This window comes from Microcebus murinus, chromosome 19 (genome assembly GCF_040939455.1).
Source record: "Microcebus murinus isolate Inina chromosome 19, M.murinus_Inina_mat1.0, whole genome shotgun sequence".
Lineage (NCBI taxonomy): Eukaryota > Metazoa > Chordata > Mammalia > Primates > Cheirogaleidae > Microcebus > Microcebus murinus.
In genome coordinates, this window is record NC_134122.1 from 23,587,812 (window position 1) to 23,611,505 (window position 23,694).

General features: G+C 35.3%; 1 protein-coding gene and 1 pseudogene across 1 annotated transcript in view; both read left to right on the top strand.

The window, feature by feature from the left end:
• The window catches only part of SDK1 (sidekick cell adhesion molecule 1), a 905,178-nt gene that overhangs the window by 134,184 nt on the left and 747,300 nt on the right, over positions 1 to 23,694 (top strand). The gene's annotated exons all lie outside the window — the stretch shown is intronic.
• On the top strand, positions 830 to 21,899 carry LOC142862431 (thymosin beta-4-like; annotated as a pseudogene).

The window sequence follows — 23,694 nt, forward strand, 5'->3', positions numbered from 1 at the left end:
AATGGGAGCAGAAGAGATCAAGCTCTCACTCTTTGCTGATGACATGATATTATACCTAGAAAACCCCAAGGATTTAACCATGAGACTCCTATATCTGATAAATGAATTTGGTAAAGTCTCAGGATACAAAATCAATACACAGAAATCAGAGGCATTCATATACGCCAACAACAGTAAAAGTGAGAACCAAATCAAAGACTCAATTCCCTTCAAAATAGCAAGAAAGAAAATAAAGTGCCTTGGAATATATTTTAGGAGGTAAAAGACCTCTACAGGGAGAACTATGAAACACTGAAGATGGAAATAGCAGAGGACGTAAACAGATGGAAGAATATACTATGCTCGTGGGTTGGCAGAATCAACATTGTTAAAATGTCAATACTACCTAAAGTGACCTACAGAGGCAAGGCAATCCCTATCAAAATACCGTCATCATTTTTCACAGATACAGAAAAAATAATTTTACGCTTCGTGTAGAACCAGAGAAGACCCCGTGTAGCAAAATCAATCCTAGGCAATAAAAACAAAATAGGAGGTATCAATTTACCAGACTTCAAACTATACTACAAGGCTATAGTCATTAAAACAGCTTTTTATTGGCATAAGAACAGAGACATTGACCAGTGGAACAGAACAGAGAACCCAGATATAAAACCATCCTCATATAGCCAACTAATCTTCGACAAAGCAGACAAAAACATACACTGGGGAAAAGAATCCTTATTCAATAAATGGTGCTGGGAAAACTGGATAGCCACATGTAGAAGACTGAAACAAGACCCACACCTTTCACCTCTCACAAAAATCAACTCATGCTGGATAACAGACTTGAACCTCAGGTGTGAAACTATTAGAATTCTAGAGGAAAGTGTTGGAAATACCCTTCTAGACATTGGCCTAGGCAAAGAATTTATGAAGAAGACCCCAAAGGCAATCACAACAGCAACAAAAATAAACAAATGGGACCTGATCAAATTAAAAAGTTTCTGCACAGCCAAAGAAACTGTCAAGAGAGCAAACAGACAACCCACAGAATGGGAGAAAATTTTTGCAAGCTACACATCTAAGGGCTGATAACTGGAATCTATTTAGAACTCAGGAAAACCAGCAAGAAAAAATCAAACAACCCTATCAAAAAATGGGCAAAGGACATGAACAGAAACTTCTCAAAGGAAGACAGAATAATGGCCAACAAACATATAAAAAAAGAATATTCAACATCTCTAATCCTCAGGGAAATGCAAATCAAAACCACAATGAGATATCACTTAACTCCAGTGAGAATGGCCTTTATCAAAAAGTCCCCAAACAACAAATGCTCCATGGATGTGGAGAGAAGGGAACACTCCTACACTGCTGGTGCGACTGCAAACTAGTTCAACCTCTGTGGAAAGCAATATGGAGATACCTCAAAGTGATACAAGTAGATCTACCATTTGATCCAGCAATTCCACTACTGGGCATCTACCCGAAAGATCAAAAGTCACTTTATGAAAAAGACGCCTGCACTCGAATGTTTATAGCAGCACAATTCACAATTGCAAAGCTGTGGAAACAACCCAAGTGCCCATTAATTCATGAGTGGATTAATAAAATGTGGTATATGTATACCATAGAATACTACTCAGCTTTGAGAAGCAATGGTGAGATAGCACCTCTTGTACATTCCTGGATAGAGCTGGAACCCATTCTACTAAGTGAAGTATTTCAAGAATGGAAAAACCAGCACCACATGTACTCACCAGCAAATTGGTATTAACGGATCAACACCTAAGTGGACATATAGAAGTAACATTTATCAGGTGTCGGGAGGAGGGAATGGGTATATACAACCACGAGTAAGATGTGCAACATTTGGAGGAGGGACATGCTTGAAGCTCTTACTTGAGGGGGAAGGGGAGCATGGGCAATATATGTAACCTTAACACTTGTACCCCCATAATATACTAAAAGAAAAAGAAAGTACTGTGGGTTTGTGAGAACCTGTTCTTAACCTCAGATAATAAAGCTGCTGCTGGGGCTGCTGCTGTCCTTCCTAGTTTCTGGGTACTTAGGACTCTTTTGGAAAATGGAAAAAGTTCTTAAAATAAGCTATCAATTCACTCAAGATCCCTCCAGTGGTGAAGTTCAATTCAATTACTACTTACCTTAGTTTCACAGAGCCTCCCTAGGTTTTTATAACTAGCTTGAATAATAACTATGGAACCTGTTTTTTGATTTTTGTCCATATTGGGTACTGTAGGAATGACATTTAAGCTGAGACCTGACAATTAACTTTTTAATGGAATTTTCAGGGTACTAAGTCTATTAAACAGGAGATTGATATCAAAATGGAATAATCTGAGCATGGGAAAGAGTTCTTTAAGATGTAAGGCATATTTTCTGAATGGGGGAATTACAGAGCAAACTTCATGGTGCCGAAAATGAAATAGTAAATTAGAAGATATAAGGCCTAATCAACAAGAAACAGTATATAATGAGATATGTATGTCTATAGTGAGATTTCTGAATTTGAAGATAAAGTGAAAGTTCTATAAATATCTAATTATAATAAAATACGTTTTTTTCAAGTGGGGAAAAGTATCAGAAAGTTTCCAGAATTCTATACCCAGCTAAACTATTACTTAGGTGGTTAAAGGATCAGCATTTGCAGACATACTATTATTGTTCTAACTATGAATTCTTTCAGAAAAAAATTTAGAAAATACTTCAGTTAATGGTGAAATCAAAAGTGAAAAATATCACTATAACCAGAAGGAGCTAATGGCTTATATGCAACCAAATGGAACTTCAGTTGAATCTAAATGTTAATACGTTGTAATGCTAAGTGGATTCATTGACATGAAAAATACTCTAGATGTAACCAGTTTTTCTTAACACTGAAGTTCTTTTTAAAACATAAAATTAATTTTTTTTGGTTACTTCAAGTTCACATGTACCTTTAACCTATTGAAAATCCTACTCTGGCAACAAAATATTGAGCAGAGGATGGATAGATGAGGGTAAAGTTGAGGTCTTCCGGATCTGGGAGAGGAAATTATACAAATATGATAAACTTGTCAATTACAGGGAAAAATAGTAGAAACAACTGGTTTGATTTTTCAGAAGTAATCATAAAAATAGGTAGCATTTATTGAATGTTGCAAAGTCTTGTGCTAAGTATTTTTATTATCTCATTTTACCCTGCGTGTTGTCAGAGATATTAATGGCCAGTCCAATTTTATGTACCTGCAGAAATTGTAATGCTCATTCATTAGTATTATATACATGTTAATTATAAAGTGATTTTAAAATAAATTTCCCTTTAACTCAGATTGAAAACTCTAGAGGAGTAATCATAATTTATAGAATTGAAGGAAACAATAGTAGATACTGCATGTGAAGAGAAAAGAATGAATTTAGTTGAGAGAGTCACCCTTCTTTAAGAAAATTTAAACAATTCGAACAGTTTACATTTTTTATTATAGCCAATATAGTTGACTCGTTTTATATCAGACAGTAGAGAAGTGGAAATTTTTATTGATGAACCACTTCCTGAGTGTCTCTTAGAAGAAAATAAGTGATTTGTATGATTCCTATCAAAAGAAAAATGAAATTTTGAGATTGGCTGAGCAGAGGTAATAAAGAGCAGAGTTAATTAAATCTTCATCAAAAAATTTCTTGAGATAAGCAGGTTTCTATGATTTCATAAGATAGAATTTTGGGGCAGTGGGAATATAAATGCAAGAAATTCAACAACAAAAACTCAGTAAAGTCTCTGTATTGTTTTAGTTATGGAAACAATTGCTTTTTATACCTCCTCACTTTTATTCTCCATGAATATTACCCTAAATATAAAGGGTGTGTATATCTATGCAGCAATGTGTTACAGAGCTCGGTGGTATAAATTGATTTTAATTTTGCTTTGATACCTGAGTAGATTAGGATAATTCCTTTTAGGAAACTGGAGACCAGAAATCAGACAGACATCATATTAGTTTCTTTGGTATGAAAATTATAATTCAACCTTGTAAAAATTTTCTAATGTTATGTTCTCTGTAAATAATATAGATAGTAAAAATAAATAAAATCATTACTTTGTGTTTTTTCTCTACACATTCTGAATGGTAAACAAATGGTTCTTGGCAAATACATACCATTTTAACATTAGTAATGTTATAGCTCATTTTGAACGAAGTTGTGAAAAGCTAAATTATTTTATGCCTCTATGTGAGAGCTGAAGTAGCTTGCTGTAGACGTTTGGTGTCTTTTTAGATAGTTTTGTAAGAATTTCTCTTCAAAACCAAAACATCTTTCATGCTTAGAAAAATAAAACCTAAAATATTTAAGAACATCACAGTCTTTTTCATTTTTTTGAAATAGCAAAAGCTGATTAAAGCCATTTCTAGCCAAATCAATTATTTATCAATTAATACAGTTTGTTACATACTCTATATGGATAAAGTATTCAAACCTTTAGGCCTAGATTTTTTCATTCTTGACAATCATAAAATTGTCAGCACTTTTGTAAGTAGTAGACAAATTGTAAGAACTACAAAACTAAAAATTACCTTCTCATTTTCTCGTAAGCTGCTTAACAGTTAAGTAATCTCAGGGAGACAGACCCGTTGTCATCCTTCTATGGCACTGATTTACACTTACACAGAAAGGAAATTTATAGCCCTTATATGTTGAAGACTTTTATGAATGACTGGTATAAATCAAGAATTGAATGAATATTTTCTCCTTTGAGCATAAATCAATGATTGGGAGATTGCTTTCTGAGTAACTCTTAGGTAACCTATTTAAATTGTCATCTACCAATTTTCTGTGTTTTGGCATAAATGGAATAACTAAAATATCACTTAATACCAGCATGATAGATTTGTTTTTCTTGTTAGATAGTTCTGGAATTTATCTAGACCCCTCATAGGCCTCAGTAAATAACTCAGTTAAAACTTAAAGTAGAAAACAAATTTATATAGTGTAAATCCCATTAATGGGAATGAACAACACAATTATATTCACCTTCTAGGCAGGAGAAAGAAAATGAAAGAAATATGTTTAATTTTAAAGGTTCTTAAAATGTGCCATTAATTAGGGAAGTAGGAAAAGTCAGTCATCTCTAGGACACTTGAAGACTAAAAACCTTTTATTTAAAGTATTAGGAAGAGTATGTAAAAAACTTAGTCCAATGTGATCTTTTGAATATGCTTTCTTAAGAGGCTTTCTGTCAGGAAGATGTCTGTCTAAAAACAAAAGACTCAGACAATAAAAGCCGACATAGAGTGAAAAGCTAGAAATTAGGTGGGTTAAATAATTTTATGGACCACACATTCAGGGCAACTTGTAACCATGCTCCTGGGTAAAAAAAAGATTAAAAAAAACCCAAAAAACTTCACATATATCATTTTTCCCTTTACAAAAAATTATCCATAAGTGGCAACTTATAGATGGATGGGTTATAAAGTGCATGAAATTGTTTATTTTCTTCTCAGATAAATGGCCCTTTATCTTCCTGTTCTAAGCAATTATATTTAACTTAAAACTTAAAAACATGAAAGAAAGGGTTAGTCAGTAGATAAACAGCTGATCCCAGTTTTTTTTTCTTTTTTGAAGAGAACTTTTATGATATTAGGAAGAGAAAGTGCTGATCATATAGTGGGTGCTCAGTAGTATCTGCTATAAGACAGGAGGAAGGAAAGCATCTGGGATGGAAGGGACTACAGCATGGAGGGCACTAAGTGCGGAGAGATGGGGCCAGGCATGAAAAAAGCATGGCCCACTGATGAGTGGGATGAGAGGGTTCAGTTTAAGTTCTGGAGTTGGATTGGCTGGCCTCATTCTGCAGGACCACTTACTAGCTGCGAGATCCTAGGCAAGTTTTCTTCTCTCCGTCATATTTCCCTTATCTCTAAATGGTGAGAATAAGAGAACTTACCTCCTAAAGTTGTTAGGATTAACTAAGTTAATATGCAGTATATATGCAATATATGCATATTGCAATATAAAACCCTTCGGACAGTATCTGGCACATTGCATTCAACAAATGTTAGCAAAATATTACCTTAGCCAGTCATTCATAGCCATTATCAACATCTGTCTCTAGCTATCACTATTTTTGGTCAGTTCCTCATTTAGATATTTCTTAAAGATGGTTTCTCTTCTCCATTCTAGTGGCCACAGCCTTAGATACTTTTTATCTCTAATTCAGTTCCTCCTTTTAGTCACATTTTAGTAAAGTCCATCCTGCACAGTATGACCAGTTAAGTTTCTAAAAGGCAGATCTTGCTCTGCCATTCTCCATAATTAGGGAGTGTATCTGTCATCATTCATTGTGCACTACCTGTTGTATTGACAACTTGGAGTGTAGTTTTCTGTAGAAATAATGTTTGAAAATGTGATTTTTATATGCAGTCCATACTGTAAAACCTATATTATATGCCTAGCTGTATGTGTTTCCATATCTGTCTATGTATCTCTTTCTGTGTTATTTAAAATGCATGTACTCATTCCATAAAATGTATTTCATCTTCCAATTTGGGAACTGTGCTCTGACCTGGAGGACAGCCCTTTTATAAGCAGTACTACTGATGACTAGGAGGACCAGTGTGTTCGTTAAGTATTTACCTCTGTGCAGCAATGGCTCCTACCTTTCTCTCTCCAAGTTTGTAAGAGAAGGAGCCATTTTGGTGAATTATTACTCAAGTATTTATAAATTTGGTATTAAAAGGACATGATGCATTCTATATTCAGTTTCTCTGACTATATAAATGTTCTTAATTGTTTTTGTTTATTGGGACTATGTCCTAATTAAGTTCTTAATTAAGGTTATTTTGATAGAATAATAATAAAAACACACTCTAGATCACTAAAAAGAAGATACTCATTCTAAGGCTACAAGGGTTTCATGTATATATATGTTTTAAAAATATACCCGCTGGATAGAATGAGGAAAACATGACTCTGTCTCATATGACTGAATTATGACAAGAACTCAGTGAATCTATGTGAAATACTTCAAAATTGAGTTTCGCAGGGCTGCAGTAAACAAAGACTATCCTCATACCTTAGATTTCGGGGTGAACATTTTCCAGTGTAAAAATTACAGGAGTGCTAATTTTGCTATATCCTGGCTATCGTGTTGACATCAGTATCATAAGGGTCATGGCATTATGACACTGGTGCTGAGTCAACGTGCACAATTGGAACCATGTCATCTTGACTCAGGGATGACTGTAGGCAGTTTTCATTTATCTATTGCTACTAGAATTTTGATACTGCAGTGTTGAAGGGTTGATTTGTACCATGGCAATCTACGCCTACTTGTGAATTCTCTAGAGGGCAAAATATCCTAAAAAGCTAAAATGTAAACAAGCTCAAAGGATTAAAGAAGTACAACAATATAGGAATTTGGTTTATGTTGAATTTAGATAATCGTTTTAGTTATTTAAAAGTATATTGCTATAGGGAAGAAATATATTTGGCCAGATTTCACATAGAAAAACTGTCCTCCCTGGCTAGAGACAGACAAGACCTGAATTTCAATAGGAATCCAGGTTTGTTGTCTTCCCAGTGTAGACTGTACCTTGCTCTGTCATAGAAAAGTGTTGGTTGACTGGGTTGTGAAACAGACTGATAAGCACATTTAAGGTGCCTTTGAAGGAATCGATTTACCTCCCCCCCCCCACAAATACAGTAACAAAATTTGTTTATATTCCACAAATTATTTTTCTCTATCTAAAAGAGATTCTCCCAAACCAGTTTGAAAAATTGCTAAGATGAATATTGCTATGCCACCTTTTCTGGAAAGAATTTCATGGTCATTGTACCAGATTCATAGCATGCTATTACTAACCTGTAAATATTTATTTACAGAAAATAAACACTATAATCTCTTAGAGTTCTTTTGGGCCAGGGATGGTAGCTCGTACCTGTAATCCCAGCTACTTGGGAAGCTTAGGTGGGAGGATCACTAGAGCCCAGGAGTTGAAGCTCAGTGATACAGTGAGCTATCATTGCACCACTGAGCTCCAACCTCAGTGACAGAGTGAAATCCTCTCTCTTAAAAAAGAAAAAGTCCTTTCATGTTGGTGTTGAGGTTTCTATCCAAGTTAAGGTAGTTTTCCATTCATTTTAGAGGAAGGTTTTTCCAAACAATGATTCTTCTTGATTGCAAAACATGTCTCCAGAGATACCAGTCAACATGATTCATGCTGACCATTTGATTCCAAGTATGACAGCACAGTATTCAACAAGTCCAAATGAAACCTGGTGGGGACCAGAGGATATGCCTGGCTTTGCCTGAATTATCTGATTAACTGCTTCAGTTCTAGATTTCAGCTGGCTTCACATGAATGCTAAAAACCATTTGACTATGTTTTCACACTTCAAAAGGTGTGCGCTAGTTGATGTTTGGCTTAGTCGCATTTCATCACTGGCGAGAGGGGTTGGTTGAATTAAATTTCTGCTTTTATTTCCTTTCTCTGAGAAAGGTAAGGCAGGCTCTCAGAGTATTGTATTCAGTTAGTAAACTCTCTGTCTGCATCTCCTCTTTTGCTCTCTCCTTCCCCTATTTCCTTTCCCTCTTCTTTAGGTTTATATGAAATAGAAACTATTTTCCAGCACAATGACTGAGTGAATTGCAGCATTAAAGACTGCTTGGCCAAGAAACTATTAATCTTTGTATGGCAGGCTTTAGGGACCAACATTAAATACAAACATGCTGGAATTGTTTTTGCCATTCTAGCTCAACTGATTCAGACAAATTTTAAGGGCAATAGTGAATGCTTACCAGAAAACAGATAATGTAAATTTGAGAAACTCTCATCTTTAACATGGCTTTTACATCACAAGCTTGCCAAGCTTGCCAACCTTGCAGATTACATGCATGCCACGGTTGGCTTTACAATTTTGTGTTTTAGATGCAATTTTATGTTAAATTTTTCTCTAAATTTCATTTATTAGGTTTAACTTTTGTTAGGTTACTTTGTGTATAACTACTATAATGCATTAAGAAGGAAATGTTAAAAATTGTCCCAGATATCTGATTTAACATCATTCCATTTAGGCAATCAATAGAAGGAAGTTCAATAGTGGAATAATGACAGAAAAGAGGTGCACACTGTAGATAACAGGTCCATCACATAACCTTTTCTTGCTGGTAATTTTGGCCTATTTTGTGATACTTTTTTCCTTTCTCATTGAAGACTCAGAGGCAGCATGATGAAGAGAAGATTAGGGAACTGTGTTTTCAAATTCATTCAATGCAGATGTCAATATGATTTTTCTTTAGGAAGCTGTAAGAGAATTACCACATTATTCACCTTGATTTTGGTGTTATGAGGTGGAATTTTTATGGAAGTCCTGTCTATGTTAATTTTTTGAGGATAGGCATTCCAATCTTGCCATCTTGGCTTACCCTGGAGAAGTTTGTTTACTTACAAGTGCCACCCACTTCTTTTGGAGAAGATGGAGTGTCATTACTATAGCTACCATTTATTGAGGATCACTTATTTTTAATATTTTAATCCTCACAACTTTATAAGTAGTTGAAAGATGTTAAGTAGCTCACCCAAGGTCATTTTATCAGTTAAGTGGCTAAGCAGGGGCTCTAGCCCTAGTCAGCTTCACCCAGTGTGGTCTTAACCAGTTCTCTAGATTGCCTCCCCATGAGGTGTGAGTTGCCATTGTCAACCCAGGACTATCTACCTTTGGGGTTCTGAGTTTGAACTCCCAGCTGGGCAGTGGTGCAGACAGTAGGGTAGATCAAAATCATAGAGAAAACAGCACCTGCTGGCAGAGCCTCCCACCTTCGTTGACTGCCAGAAAACCTAGACACAGGTTAGAATTGGCTTATTTCACAGCAATGTTTATTTTACCTTTTCTTATCTCCCAGGTGATTTTTTTCTGGAGGAAACATGAGCTAAAATTTTAGATTAGTTTTTGAAGACTTTTCCTAATTGTCAAATCTCCATCAGGTCCCATTAATAAGATATGAAGTTATATCCCAGAGAGGAAAGTACCAAATTATGTAATCTTAATGTGGCCAGTCAGTTGCAATTTGTTCAGCTTCAAATGAATTAAAGATTTCTAACTTATTTATTCTTGTCATTCTTAATACTTCTACAAAAGTCCCTATTATTGAAATAAGTATTTTCTCATTATTTATGTTATGGAAGATGGTGACTGGGAGAAAGCAAAATATTAAGTATAAAAACATATTACATTAGAAATCTATTTCAGTGTGATTTCCCAACCCACATATTTTGATATCTGCCTTTTAAAGAGGCACTAAGGGGTAACTAATCTCTAAGCGCTTTTATGTACCTCCCACCCCATTGCCTGTCTTATAAGGCTGTGGTCTCCAACCCCTGGGCTGTGGACCAGTACTGGTCCATGGCCTGGCTCACACAGCAGGAAGTGAGCCCTGGGCAAGCCAGTGAGCAAAGCTTCATCTGTATTTAGAGATGCTCCCCATCACTTGCATCACCGCATAAGCTCTGTCTCCTGTCAGATCAGCATCAGCATTAGATTCTCATAGGAGCGCTACTCCTGCTGTAAACTACACATGTGAGAGGTCTAGGTTATGTGCTCCTTTGGGAATCTAATGCCTGATCTGAGGTGGAGTTGAGGCAGTGATGCTAGTGCTGGGGAGGGGCTGCAAATAGAGATCATCATTAGTGGAGAGGTTTGACAGTACAATAAATATAATGTGCTTGAATCATACTAAAATCATCTCCATCCTCATCTTCCACCAAGTCCATGGAAAAATTGTCTTCCATGAAACTGGTCCCTGGTGCGAAAAAGGGGCTTGTTCCCTGTTCATATTCACTCTCTGCAGCCCTCATATTGTCTTATGAATTTATGTTGATTACTCCCAAACTTCTATTTCCAGCTCTGACTTCTCCCCTATAATCATTTGTTAACAAGATTCTATTAAAGGAACCAGCAAAGCTTTTTGTATCAAAAATATGAAAAAAGGCAAGGCTGTTACTCCTGCCTAATGTTAGCTTTGGAAATGAGGCCTAAATTAGGTTTAAGGTTATAAATGAGCTTAGTATCATGTGGCTTACATGATAAGTTATATTAAAGAGTTTAGATTTATAATTGTTAAAAATAATTATGTCATTTTATTTTCAATATAATATGGTTCTTAATTGTAACACTAATAAGCACTGAGGGCACTTTTAAGATTCATCCATATGAAGTGATTTGGTGAAGTAAGGTGACATTTGATGGATTTAGTGGAAGTTTAGATCCAATTTGCATTTCAGTGGTATTTTATAGCTGACTTTAGAAAACTTTTTGGATAGGATTTCTTGGTAAATTAAAGGATTTAGGGGAATGATTATGAAATAATTGATTAAAAAGTGTGCAATATTGGTTTTCATTGAACTTAAGCTTGTATGGGTTCAATTTAAAGTCTAATTCAATACATTTTAGATTTTATATTTCCCTGAACCTCTTTTGGTGTATTAATTTTGTCATGCTTGTCATTCTAATCTAATGATGATTTAATGTTTGCAAACCTGAATAAATTTGTATGCAAGGAGTTCTGTGTTTCTAATCAATGAAGATTGAAATTTGGCAACTGAGATAAAAAATGAAAAATTTTAAGTAGGAAATGAAAATAATGATTAAACTTTAGAAAGTGCTCTTATTAATGTTCTTGGTTATGAACAACATTTTTCTCTTCATCGTGTAGTATTTTGAAGGTGACTAAACTTTCAAAGAAGTAATTACCACTAAATCATGTACAATATTTAAGTTAGAACAGATTCTTTGTGCTTACTTTCTTCCTCCTTTCCCTGAAACCTGTGGTCTACAGTTGTAAATAAGAGCTAGAAGAATGCTAGACTACTTTTTAAATACTCATTTACCCTCCCTAGGAACTTGCATACACAATAGAATGTTCTTTAATCAAAGTATATATTTACCTCATTCTCATTTGTCATTGTTGAGAAAAAATATAGAACCTAGAATGTCTAATGGATGAGTCACGATAGAAAAAAATTCCTGGGTTGTGTATCAAAGGGCCAGCAGCCCCTTTTCAATCAATCCAGGAGAGCCTGGTCTAATTTAATATTACTTTTCTTTTCAAATGATCTCATGACACTAAAAGACGATTAATACATTCTTTAAAAATCAATATGAGACATTTTATTGTAGTCCTTCACCTTTATTGTTCAGTGCCCTTCAAGGATGAAAGGAGATATTCCAATGCAAAAAATGTTTGAAATCCTGAGTGATGAGTAATAAGTGATTATTAAAAAAATGTCTTCTAACATTGTGACTTCCCAGATTAGAGATGTGGATCTGGGAGTGCAATAAAAGATGACTGTGATTATTTTCAGGGCTGAAACTTGACTTTTTTATAAAGCATGTTTTAGCATAGTATCACAAATGTCTTAAAGTATATAGAAAACAAAACTTTAAAAAAAAGTAGTGGGAATTTACAAAACCTGTAGCCCCCTATTAGATGACCTCAGTCAAAATTAGGTATGGTTAAGGAGAACAAAAAGTTATTCAGATAGCTTAGTAGAGGCTTTGGCTAAATAGAAGTTCCATCTTCTGTAGTATTGGAACTTAGTGAAGAAATTACATAGTTGACATCTCTGAAAGAGAAGGCGATGACAGTGAGAATACTGCCTTACATCTCTGTGAGTCTTGATGGTTTCTTTCATATTTTCTCATTTGAATCCTCCAAGTTCTGAGACGTTCTTGGGGCAAGTGGAATCATTCTATATTTTATAGACATAGAAATGAACTTGGAATAATTGTTATCCAAGGGCATAGAGTTAATGTTTGCAACTAACCTTCACCCCGGATCTTTTGATCTAGCCTTCCCTGCTCCCTGACTCCTACCCTACAGACCTTTTAATGTGCTGCACTGTATGGTCTTCTATTATTTTGATTTTACGTGTCATAGTTAACACTAAACTAAAAGTTTGCTACTAAGACCTATATTATTTTATATTCTCAATGACTATGACTTCTGCATAAAAGCATTTAACTAGGGTTACCATTTTATGGTATGTCATCTGTCATCTTAGCTAAATTTATCACCTTCATATAAAGACAGAATACAGAATGTGCTATGTATTCAAAATGATTTCTCTTTAACCATAGCATATTCTATATTCTAAGATTTATATTTGAGAGAGGCTACATAAATGTCCTGTTTCCTGTTGTTGCTGTGTCTGTGTTATCTGTAAAATGTGGACGGCTGCAGAGATACTGTCAGACTCATGCAATGTCCTTGTGAAGGCCTCTAGCCCATGTATCAGTGCCATTGATGGCATGAAAGAGGGTTAGTATAATGGTTAAGAATTTGGACTCTGGAGTAGACTGTGTCTGGTTTCCAATCCTGACCTGTCATTTATTTGGCATGTGACATCTCATCTTTGATTCTTTTCTTCCCCACTTAAAGTTTTAATCTTTAACTCCTTGGAATGTTCTCCTTTCACTTCAAACAATGCATATATTCCCATCCTGAGAAGATTATTCTTCATTAATTCCCTCATTGGTAGTGATCTTGTGTTCCCCTTTCCATTCATTATCAAGCATCTTGAATGTATAGTTTATGCCATTTTTCAGTTGAGGGAAACCAGTAAAGCTAATGTTTCTCAAATTATGATCATACATGAGGAGCTTGCAAGATCCAGCTATTCCATTAGAGACCCCAATAGTGTACTCTTTTCAAACCCTGGAGAACTGATCAGGAGTAACACTGGATTGTTTGGGGATCATAATACACTGAGTCTGTACAGGAAGGCTGCTGTGTGTTGTAAGAATGTTCTGTGATGGCTTAGTTAATACTTTCCAGTGGAGTAGAAAACCCAGTATGTTTCTCCTCCTTTTTGTTAATGATCCTGATACACTTTTGAATGAAGTATCATAGCTTGCTTTATAGGACAAAAAAAGCATTTTCATTAATATGATTTAAAGCCACCAGATTTGTGAGAGGAGATAGGATTGCCAGGACAGCTTTAACTATGCACATTAAGCTCTCTTTCCTTAAGAGAGGGCCCTTGTGCTGTCCTCAGAAGCTTCTGAGTTGGATCAGAATAGAATAATAGTTAGATTAACTCCCAAACTACCCTATACTGGACTTTTATTAAATAAAAAAAAGTTACAGCTATCGAGATATTAACATAGTAATGGAAAACATTTAAAGTATATACTTGGATTTGTTTTGACATACATGTATACAGTATTCTTTTTATCTTTGTTTGTTTTCTGTGGTTTTATTTACCCATGGTCAACTGTAGTATGAAAACATTAAATGGAAAACCCCAGAAATAAATAATTCATGTCTTAAATTGCATGCCATTCTGAGTAGTGTGATGAAATCTCTTGCCATCCCCCTTAAGACATGACTCATCCTTTGTCCAGCATATTCACGTTGTCTGTGCTACCTGCCTGTTAGTCACTTAGGAACCCTTAGTAGCCATCTTGGTTATCAGATTGGCACAGTATTGCAGTGCTTGTGTTCAAGTAACTCTTATTAATGATGTCCCCGAAGTGCAAGAATAGTGATGTTGGCAATTCAGATGTGCCAAAAAGAAGCCAAAAGTGCTTCCGTTAAGTGAAAAGGTGAAAGTTCTTAAGAAAAGCGTGCGCACATGCACACACACATATCACATGCTGAGATTGATAAAATCTACAAATCTATTGGTGAAATTGTGAAAAAGAAATTTGTGCTAGTTTTGCTGTCACACCTCCGACTACAAAAGTTACAGCCAGAATGCCTAACAGATGGCTAGTTAAGATGGAAAAAGCTTTAAATTCGTGGGTAGACAGGAGTGGAAAATATGTTGCATCAGAAATGATTGAGCCTGTAGGAAGACTTCAGCAAGGTATCACCTGAAATGAAGGACATCAAGTCTTTTATTGCAAGTAAGGGATGTTTACATAGATTCAGGAGTACAGGTAAGTAGTAGCCTAACCATCACAATATCTACACCATTCTTCGTACTTCATTTCATCACATGGAACCTGTATTGTCTCACATCATCACAAGAAGGGTGAGTATAGCACAATAAGATATATTGAGAAAGAGATCTCACATTCATATAACTTCTATTATTGTATGTTATAATTATAATGTTTTTAATCTCTTACTGTGTCTAATTTATACATTAAGCTTTATCCTAGGTATGTATGTATACGAGAAAACATACATAAGGTTCAGTACTGTTTCAGATATCTACTGGAGACCTTGCAATGTATTGCCCCTTAGATAAGAGGGGGCTGCCATACATCATGAAATCATTGACTGAGTCAAGATAGTGAAAATATATCCCTTCCTCCTAAATTTTACCAAGAGTTGGATTTCCTACCTCAAGTTTCTTGTAAGTTCAGTATTTGAGAAATCTTTGCACCCTCATCATCAAATAATCACTGATCTGCTCTTGTCATTGTAGTTTCCTTTTTGTAGAGTTTTATATAAAATGGAGGCATACAGAATGTCTTCTGTTTTGCCTAATTATTTTGAGATTCATCTGTGTGTGCAGCAATGGTTCATTCCTTTGTTATTGCTAAGTATTCCATTGTATGGATATAACACACTTTGTTTATCCATGCATCTGTTGATGGACGTTGGAATTATTTCCAATTTTGAGCTACTACAAATAAGCTGGTATGGCTATTTCTGTTTGGACACATTTTCCTCTTGGGTAAAATACAGGAATGGAGTGGTAGGATCATATAGTAGGTGTACCTTTTAAAAAACTGTTTCTAGGGTGGTTATATCATGTTCTAGGATATTTCTAATGTCTCTGCATCCATGCCAATACTTGATATGGGCAATCTTTTTAATTTTAACAATTTTATTAAGTGTTTAGAAGCATCTCATTATGGTTTGTTTTAATTTGCATTTTCCTAATGATGAAGAACATAAGATGTTGAACATCTTTTTATGTACTTGTTTGCCATCTCTATCGCTTCTGTGGTGAATTATTGTGTAAATCTTTTGTACATTTTTAAACTAGATTGAGTTTTGAAAATTCTTTCTTTTGAAAACAAGTTTATTGGGTATATGCTTTGCAGAGATTTTTCTCTCAGTATGTGACTTTTCAGGCTAACAGAATCTTCTGAGGAATATTTAATTTTGATGAAATTTGGTTTTCCAATTTGTTCTTTACCTGTGCTTTTGGTACAGGGTATCTTACATCCTAAAATCTGAAATCAACAATGCTCCAAAATCCAAATTTTTTTCAAGTGCCAAAATGACACTGTAAGGAAATGCTCATTGGAGCATTTGGATTCAGATTTTTGGATTTGGGATGCTGAACTAGTTATAAAGGAAATATTCTAAAACCTGAAAAAAATACAAAATTGGAAACAGTTTTGGGCCCAGGCATCATAGATAAAGGGATATTTAATCTGTATGGTATCTTAGAAATTTTTTTCTAAACCCAAGGTCACAGATATTTTCTCCAAATCTTTTTATCTAGAAATTTTACAGTTTTAAGTTTTACATTTAGGCTTATGATCCATTTTGAGTTGATTTTGTGTATAGTGTGAGATACGGATCCAAAGTCTTTCGTTGTGTGTATATGTGGTTATCTAATTGTTCTAGCACTATTTGTTGAAAAGGCTGTCTTTTCTCTACTGAATTGCCTTTTCACTTTCTCAGAAATCATTTTCCACGTATGCATGGGTCTATTTTTTGCATCTGTCTTATTTTGTTCATGTTTTTCTTTATACCAGTACCATATTTTGATTACTGTCAGTTTATAATAATTCTTGAAGTCAGGTATCATTACCTTTCAGCTTTTTTGTTCTTTTTCAACATTGTTTGGGCTATGCCACATGAATTTAGAAACAGCTTGTTAATTTCTACCAAAAGGTCTCCTGAAATTTTTTGATTGGGATTGCACTGAATTTATAAATCAATTTTGGGGAGCACTCCTTAGTATATCGAGTCATTTCCAAGTCTCTGAAATTTTAAACCATTATCTGGGTTTAAAATGTAAACCACTCAGGATCACTGATCAGAAAAGAAAGCAGAGAGGTTACTTTTAGGGTGGCTTGAAGTTATAATAAACAGGATCTGGGAATTGATCTTTTTGCTTGATTTGCCTGACCAATTTTGCACAAAATTCTCACTTAATATGATAATGTCAAAATAGTGGATGCTTTACCCAAAGGAGGAACCTTGAGCCATCTGCATGCATCCTTATCCCACAGATGTCAGTTGACCATGAATGTGTATACTCACCAAGTCTGACACCATGCCAGATGGTGGATATTCGGGGTGATATTAAGATGGATTTAAACCAGATATCCGAGAATATGCAAATTCTTCCCAGGTCAACCAATGCTTCCTGGAAGTTTCCTGCAGGAAATGCAAAAGAAGACATGAAAAGAAGATTAAGCCATTATTCATGGGAGCATCCTAATTCTAGTAATGAAGGAAAGAGGTCAGAGTGACATAGATATTTAGATAGCCATGTCGTCTTTAGAATATAGCCTTTCATGTTTGGGCTTCACATTTTTCTAAGGGAGTGTTGATTATAGTGGTGAAGCTGTGGTTTGACTCGTGTGTCAGGTAGCTGGATCTTTCATTACCACCACAGCTGATACCCATACTCCTGTTTGGTCAGTTTCTTGAAAGACAATCTCAGACATATTTATCATTGAGAATGTCCTCTTAAGACCTCTCGTAAGTGGAGAATATACCTTTTGGACTGGGGTAATGTGGTTAAGGGCATGAAGTCAACCTACCTGGATTCAAATCACCACTCTGCCACTATGATAGGTTTGCAAATCTAGGGATTTACTTAGTTTCTCTAAGCCTATTTTCTTTAAGGATATGGAAAATTGTAATGGTAATGTGAAGAGATTGAGTTGAGTACTTGTAAATGTTTAGTGCACTTGGTAAATTCGGTGTCTTTAGCATAATATTTTCTCTACTTTTATCTTTCCTTTTCTATGTTCTTATTGCCACTGACTACCTGTGAAAATGTGAACTGTGTGTTCAGTGAACTGCTTTTGCTTCACTTTCTGTAAATTACTTGTTCTGCTCACCCTGTATCACCTCTCCATTCCCTCTTAACTTTTTTGATTTTTTCTTTTTTCCCCAGTCAGGCTTCTCTTTCACTTCAAAACTAATGTGTTCTGAAGTGCCTCCCCTTATGCTCCACAAATGACATAGGAATTAGATGAGGGGTGGGAAGCATGTTCATTAACAAAGCAAGCAATCCAAACATCCTGCACACATCAAACCTATAAAAATAAAAAGCCAAATGCTCTTTTCTACTCTAGAATAAAGAGAAAAGTTAGAGTTACATCCTTAACATGTAATTAAGAGAGTTCAAGATATTTTATGTCTTATATAGCAATGCTGAGAATATTTAATAAGCATTGACAAAAAAAATTTACACTTGTGGTGGATAGCATTCTCCCAATTAACAATTTAGCTACAGAATGAACTGTGTCAGTATGAGAGCTAACATTTACTTATTTTTGACAATTTTAGAATAGGAATAAGATAAAAATACTCAACAGCGATAATGGTAGCTTGAAAACCATTTATGTCAAATATATTAAAATTTGAAATAGTTGAAGGCTAGAATCCAAATTCAGGAGTAATTAACCAAAATAGTTGACAGATGTCAGCCATGCTAATAAAATTTGTATACCCTGAATATTTTCCAGCTTGTAATTAACTGTACAGATGATGTGATCTGATTTTGTCACTAACTGCTTATTAATGAAAGAGATGATGACTAGTTATAAAATCCAAAGTGCTAGCTGAATACTAAGTTTAAATATTTCTCACACAGCTGGCATAAATAGAAGCCACGCTAGCCTTGATAGTGGTTTGATTTGTGCTTATTCTCTTGTTCTATAATTGCCAAGTAGAAATGGAATTTGTTAAATTCAGCTCTGAGTGACCTTGAAGATAGTAAATCTATTTTTATTTGGTGGTCAGCAAGCATAATGGCCCTTATTTTTAGATTCTTTATTATAAATTTATTGTCATCAGGCTAGTGATATCACCATTGGAAGTTCCATAATAAAGTGCGCACAGATAATTTCAAGTTCAATTAAAGCTAAGCAGAAAATGATCTGCCCATATGACTTGAAGACTTGAATGCAGAATACTGTTAAGAGAAATGGTTTAATAACAAAAGAGCATTGTTTACTATTGATATCACATAATGTGGCATTTACTTTAAAAGAGAAATAAATACTTCTCAGATGGGTGATGAGCTTCTAAGCATAGATAAGATTGTATCAGGTGTTTCTGACTTTAGAGCACATATTTGCTAGTGATAATGGGCCCTTGCTCATGGTTCCATTCATTTATTCTATCAACCAGTACTTACCCAAGGCCAACTATATGTTAGACACTAAACTAGGTACTGGGGATATAGTGATAAACCAAATTGTTTAGCATCTAGGGTAGCTTACACTCTGCAGGGAGGTAGACAATTAGTAACACCAACAATTATAATTTTGGGTGTCCTGCAAGTCAGGAACTTTTTTTATTTAACTTTTTTTTTGGAGACAGAATCTAGCTCTCTATGCCCTGGCTAGAGTATAGTGGCATCACCAAAGCTCACTGCAACCTCAAACTCCTAAGCTCAAGTGGTCCTCCTTCCTCAGTTTCCTGTTGAGACTACAGGTGCATGCCACTGTACCCATCTAATTTTTCTGTTATTGGTAGAGATGTGATCTTGCTCTTGCTTAGGCTGGTCTCGAACTCCTGAGCTCAAGCAATCCTCCTACCTCGACTGCCCAGAGGGCGAGCATTACAGGCATGAGCCACTGCACCTGGCTGGTTAGGAATATTTTATTGTTGCTGGAGGTCAAGAAAAGGTTCCTTGAGGGATATAGTGCTAAAACTGAGATCTGAAGTTGACCAGGTGAAAAGGGAGGGAGGAGCATACAAGCAGAGGGGAATGGCTAGTGTTCAGTCCCTGTGGTGGGAGAGAACATGGTGGATTTAGGTACTTAGAGTAGGCCGGTTAGGCTGGAGAAGGATGGGTAGTCATATCAGGTTACAGATGGTTCTGGAGAGTTAGGCAGGAGCCAGAATATGCAGGCTCCTCAAAGCCAGTTTCAGGTGATGTGTCTTAATGTTAAGAGCAAAAGGAAACCACTGAAGGGCGTAAGGAACAGAGATAATATCAAATTTAGATAGGAATCTTTATGGCTGCCATTGGAAAATAGACTGCAGTGAGCCAACTAGATGTGGGCTGTAGCATTTAGGCAATTACACTTGTTTTGGAAATAAGCATGGAACCCTGACAAGAAGCAAAAGCTTTCAAGAGATACCATTGGCAGCCTTTTCACCTGTGCCATCTCTGTCTAATAAACTGTTAGAGTGCTTTTCTCTCTTCAGAAACCTTTACCCTGTATTGCTATTTCCATTTGCTTTTCCCCTGGAAAGGACAGGCTTAGTTCTGTCCTTTTTTGTAAGACAGAGGTGGTTGCTACCTTTTGAGCCCAAGTCCCCAGCTATTTGCCTTCTTCCTTGGGTGGTCTTTCTAGTAGAGTGGTCTTAAAGTATTTGCCTGCTAGCTGGTCTTGCTTGCTTGACATCTCCACGTGGATGTCTCTCAGACATCTCAAACTTCACATGTCTTTAGTGTTACTTTGATTTCCCTTTTCTCAAACTGATTCCTCTACCTCCTCCCTCCCTCCTCTTTGTTTCCTTTCTCTTCCTACCTTACTTTACTGTTTCTTTTCTCTTTCTTTTCTTCTTTTGTATTTCTGTGTTTAGGAGTGCCTTAATAACTTACTTGTTGAGTTGAATGGGTGAACTCAAGATAGAATTGCAGTAGCACGTAGTTCTAAAGAGGGAAGATTTTTTTCCTTACTCTATCCAAGATTTTTTTTTTTTAACAAGAGAACTCTAATTTTTCAAAGTTCTTTTTAAAGTGGGTCACCCAGAATTAGACACTCTTATTGTTTGCTAGTAGTTCTCCTTGGATAGTCCTACCTCTGTGCCCCACTCTCCAGCTGTGTATACATCTACTCCACAGTAAGTTATTAGGTTGCTATCCTTAATTGATTTTCCCCAGCATGATTGTGTGGCCAGCTTCACCAGTGGCCAGCTTTATCTAAAGCAATGTTCCCTGTTTGCACAGACAACCTCTTTTTTTTTTTTTTTTTAATTTCTTGCAACAATGACAGCCTTCAGAGCCCATACCTGTGTGGTTTGAATATCCTCAATAACCAGTTTTCACTCTTAGAGAATAGATACGCATTATAGAATAAGCCAAAAGTAATTCAGAGCAATATCCAGTAAATAATATGGGTATTCAATAAGAGTATAAAACAAACAAAAAAACGTGAGGTGGCACTCAGTGGTGGCCACTGCGCAGACCAGATCCTCCTAGCTCACATACTTTGCTCTGTTTCCTCCGCAGCCATGTCTAACAAACCTGACATGGCTGAGACTGAGAAATTCGGTAAGTCATAACTAAAGACTGAAATGCAAGAGAAATATCCATGGCCTTCCAAAGGAACAACAAAGGAGAAGCAAGCAGGAAAGTCGTAATGAGGCAAGCACCACGAGTATGCACTGTACCTACCTCAAGCATTGCCTTACTACTTTTAGCTATTTAACTTGGTAAGATGCAAAGAGATTGAATCAAGTTTAAATGACTGTGCTGCCCCTTTCACATCAAAAAATCAAGAACTGACAATGAAGCCACACTTGCCTTTCCCATCTTCCTGTCTGGCTAACAGAGAAGGCAAAGAACTTGAATGCTGGTGAGGGAAAAAGTGGATGGGAAGACAGTGAAATCTAGAGTAAAACCAAGCTGGCCCAAAGGTTCCTGCAGGCTGCAAAATGCAGTTTAATCAGAGTTCCATTTTCTTTTTTGTTCAAATTATTTAAATTATTGGAATGTATAATTTTTAAAATATGCAAATAAAGTTTTAAAACCTAAAAATGTAAGGTGTATGTAATGTAAATAATATAATGAAGCTGTGTTTCCTACTTACAAAACTATTTTGAAAAGTTGCAAAAACTGTTTAAAAACATTGATAATATCACTTGAATTAATATGCATGTTGCATGGAATTAATATGACTGTTTTGAGATGTAGGATACTTAGTGTACATTTTGGTATATTTGTTTTTTTTTTTTAATCACATATTTCTGAGAAAGATAATTTATTTTTACCTATGCTGCATTTATATTAAAATTGTTGACCTTATTAATAAGCCAAATAATATATTCTTTTAAGAATTCAAAACTCTAGTAATACTTGGATGTAATCTGATAAAACTTTCATGCATGTGGGTATAATCTTAGATGTCTATAGAAGAGAACCAAGACAAAAATGGGCTCAATGGTAATAAGAGAACAAGTATTAATATTTTAGACAGAATTTATTGACTTTAGCATGAATAGGTTAAATTAGGTTAAATTTTAGAAGGAAATGGTATTTCCTATCTCCTGAAAAGTTTAGGAGCAAAGTATAATCTTGAATGATTTATTAACTTGAGTGAAGTTAAAAAGCACTCTTTTAGTTTTTTATTTTGAGATAATTTTAGATTTGCAGGGAATTGCAAAGATAGAATGGAGGTCCCAGTCCTCTTCACCCAGTTGCCCCCAACGGGTATTGGTTATGTAATTTGGGAAACTGACATTGGTAAAGTGTTTGTGTATAGTTCTATGTCATTATAGAAACCTTACCTTCCTTAAAGTCTGCTTATCCTACCCTATTTATAATTGCCTTAGATATTTCTTTTACATGCACGGAGAGCTACATCAGATAATATTATAGTTTTCGCTGGAACCGTCAAACATAATTTAGAAAACTCAACAGAAGATTGTTTTACCCATATTTTTGCTGTTTCTGCTGTTCTTTCTTCCTGATGTTCTAAGATTCTTCTAGCATTTTCTGTTTTCAACTTTCTTTAGGTGTTCTTTCACAGTAGGTCTACTAGAGACAAATTCTCTTCATTTTCCTTCAACTGAGACTGTTTTGATTTTATCTTCATTTGTGAAGGATCATTTTTCTGGATATAGGAGTTTGCAGTTGGTAGCTTATTTCTTTCAGCACTTAAAAAATGTACAACTTCATTCTGCCATCCATGGTTTCTGGTGAGAAATTCTCTGTCATTCGAATTGATTTTCTCTTTAGGTAAGGTCTCATTTCTTAATGCTTTCAAGATATTTAATTTGTTTTTAGTTTTATGTTTATGATGTATATTGGCATGGATTTCTTTGGATTTATCTTGTTTGGGGTTAACTGAGCTTCTTAAAATCTGCAGATTTATTACTTTTGCCAAATCTGGGAAATTTTTAATAATTATTTCTTGGAGTACTTTTTTAGCTGCACTCACATTTTTTTTTTTTTCCTGGACTCAGTTAACATGAATGTTAGGTATTTCGTTACAGTGCCACAGATTGCTAAGGCTCTTTTAATTTTTTTTTCGGTCCATTTTCTCTCATTTTTCAGTTTGGATAATTTTTGTTGTTCTATCTTCAAGTTCACTGATTGTTTCCTGTCCTCTACATTCTGATGGTTGAGCACATCCATTGAGTTTTAAAATGTGTGTTGTTTTTTTCAGTTCTGTAATTTCCTTTTTAAATAATTTTTCTTTGCTGAAGTGCTGTGTTTTTTCATTTGTTTCAAGTATATTTGTAATTGTTTACAATGCATTTTTATGATGACTACTTTAAAAGCCTTGTTGGTTAATTCCTACACCTCTGTCATCTTTGTGTTGGCATCTATTAAT